Here is a 2,976-nt window from a genome sequence, read left to right on the forward strand (position 1 = left end):
AGAAAATCAATCTAAGAATAGCTCTCGGTGAAAAATTCATCGGTATTGCCAAAATAGAAATTTGAAAGAGAAAAGAAAAACGTGAAAGAAGAGAGGAGGAGAAGAGAGGAGGATGGGTCACAAGATGTTGATTAGTTGCCATAAAAAAATACTTTAATTAGATTGAAAATTAATGTATTAGATATCTGAAACTTCAACATGTTTATATAAATAGTGAATTAAATGTAAAATATCACTATAAAAAAACAGGGCATTAACGACGGGAAAATCTGTCGCTGAAAGTCTGTTTGCCGTTGCTGAAAGTTTCAGCAACGGATTTGTAACCGATAACAATCCGTCGCTTAAACCCTCGTCGCTAATTTTTGCAACCATTTTCTATTTCTGTCGCTAATGTTAGCAACAGAATTAGCGACACCAATTGCTGTCGCTAAATCCCAATGACCATCAACCAAATGTCCGTCGCAAATCCATCAATAATCCGCTGCTAATTTGGCATTATTTGTCACTTTTTTTTAATTTCTTATAATTTTTATGAATTTATCACAAAAATTCATAATCAAATACAATAGATCGATCACAATAATCTTGATTCCATATAATTTAAATGCATATATTATTAAAATTAAATAATCCTTGCAAAGTATCATATATTCATAACAAGCAAATTAAATTAAGATTACATCCATAAAAAAAAAAAACTATTATTCTAAACATTATTTGCTTTTTCCATTCTTTCCTTTTCAATCACTGCTCTCCTCTGCTCAACATGCTAGGCAACACCATTTGCTAGCTCTTGGTGATGGAAGTCCAGTGTTTGTATTCTAGAACCTCAATGGATCTGATGCTTGCATCACTTCATTCAAAGTAACATCAAATTAGATGCAAGTCAGATGTGACCAAAGTAATTGGATGTCAACCTAAATATACAACAGGGAAAAAGGTTCCCTTACCTTTGATAGTATGCACAAAGAAAATAAAAGGATCCACCTTGTCAATTGGTGATTGCGACTCTTCTTCATCGCTGTAGTCATCATTTGATTCCTCATCCTCGTCGTCATGTGGACCAAGAGCCTTTGCCTGTGATATCAATAGCAGAGGATGATCAAGAAAAACAAGAAGAGTGTTTAAGGCAATCTTTGATACAAAGTATTTAAGTGAGTTAAAATACCCATGGAACTAGAGAAAACCACCAATATAGAAAAAGGATGAGAAAATCCATGTATTTTGATGAATTCTTCAAATTAAAAGGATTTGAAACCAGCCTAGTACGTGGGATTTTGTGAAATCCCTCTCCCTCAACATATGGATTTCACAAACTTAATTCAAAATTGCCCATCAATTCCATGGTTTTAGACTGCGTTAAGAAACATGGAAGATTGCCCAAATCCTGGATTTGAAAATCTACATGAATTTGAACAATAAGCCCTGCTACCCTTTTAAGTAAAAATAATAGCTGCTACTATTTTTTTTGGAAATGTAAGCCGTGATCAACAGCCATACAACCTCACATGTGATCAATATACCCTCTGGTTTCCATTGCCTTTTGATTACAGTGTTAAATACTTGCAATGTTCAATTACCAAAACAAGAATTATAACATCTAGGAGCACTTTTTAGCATTGAAATTTGCCATTACGTCACCATATTAAAAAAGATAAAGGTGGACCTAGATTATTAATTATGTACGAAACCTTCACTTTATTCATATTATTTTATGTCATTAAAATTTCTTTCTCATTTGCTAAAAGTAGGAAATCCAGAAGTGAAATAGGAAATCCAGAAGTGAAATTAAGGAAACTACAGTAAATAATAACCAAAGAACATGTGCGAGAGAGGCAACTATTCTGAGACCCAAAAAAAAAAAAAAAAACCAACAATCAACCTGCCAATTTTGGTATTTGAGAAGTTCATAGTCAGGAAATAATATCTCAATTTGAATAATTAAACTCTGCCTTCTCTCTTGTAAAAAAGTTCAGTCCATTACCAATTCATTTAATTGGCAATTCAAAATTACATGTTATTTTCACCATTCAAAGCTTATTATATTTACTATATTTCAAATATTCTGCATTATCTATCTAAGACTGATTTAATAAAAAATGAATTTCCAGATACTATCAAACAATTAGATCTAAATCAAAATGTACAAAATTAACTAAAAACCTACTTTTATAAAATTTCCACTGATGCATTCAGCAGCTTCTCTTCCCAACTTCATTGCTTCTGTGATAGTTAATTGCAGAGCATTGCCTCCACTTATGGATTTACATCTAATCTACAATAATATATATATATATATATATATATATATATATATATATATATATATATATATATATATATATTTAAGACATCAAGTTCACAATCATTAGGTATGAACTAATTAAACAAGGAATTAAATTTGAACCAATATTGGGTTTCGAGGTACCTACCATAGGACAAACACTAGTGGGTTGATCAAATCTTATGTGACAAAGGTTGCTAAGAAGGAGGCTATCAAACTAGGTTTTCTAGCTTCTTGCAAATTCAAGCAAAAGCCCTAAATTAGTTGCTTGAGAATTTTGTTTCACTAGATCCAAGCCAAAGCCCTAAATTGGTCGAACCTGCAGAATGAAACTGTATATAGATATATCTAAGTTCACGAAGAAGTAGTAGGCATTGTGTTGCCTTCGAAATTAGAATTCTCCACACAAAATTCAAATATATGGGCTGGAAATAGAATAGGAGAAAATGGAAAACAAGTCTAAGATTAAACTATTGCCTTAATCCTGAACCCAGAAAAAATTTACCTAAGCTTAGAAAAGCGCAGAGCAGAAACGACTAACGAGTAGGGAGGAAGGTTGGGAAAGATGCCGTAGTCGAAGGAGGGAGGGGGAGGGGGAGGGGGTGGGGTTGGTTGCGGTGTCACGAACAACAGAAGGAACAGATCGAGGACCAAGGATGGGAGAGTGCTGGGAGGGAGACAGAGGACTAGAG

At 33.4% G+C, this 2,976-nt stretch overlaps 1 long non-coding RNA gene across 1 annotated transcript; it reads right to left on the minus strand.

Moving 5' to 3' along the window:
• Positions 1-642: 642 nt before the first annotated feature.
• Positions 643-1,611, minus strand: LOC131171713 (uncharacterized). The gene is made up of 3 exons (XR_009142367.1): positions 1,169-1,611; positions 988-1,077; positions 643-853 (listed from the first exon to the last, which is right to left on the minus strand). It is a non-coding gene; the product is annotated as an uncharacterized LOC131171713 (long non-coding RNA).
• Between the last annotated feature and the right edge of the window lie 1,365 nt (positions 1,612-2,976).

This window comes from Hevea brasiliensis, chromosome 13, assembly GCF_030052815.1.
Source record: "Hevea brasiliensis isolate MT/VB/25A 57/8 chromosome 13, ASM3005281v1, whole genome shotgun sequence".
In the NCBI taxonomy this organism is placed as follows: Eukaryota; Viridiplantae; Streptophyta; class Magnoliopsida; order Malpighiales; family Euphorbiaceae; genus Hevea; species Hevea brasiliensis.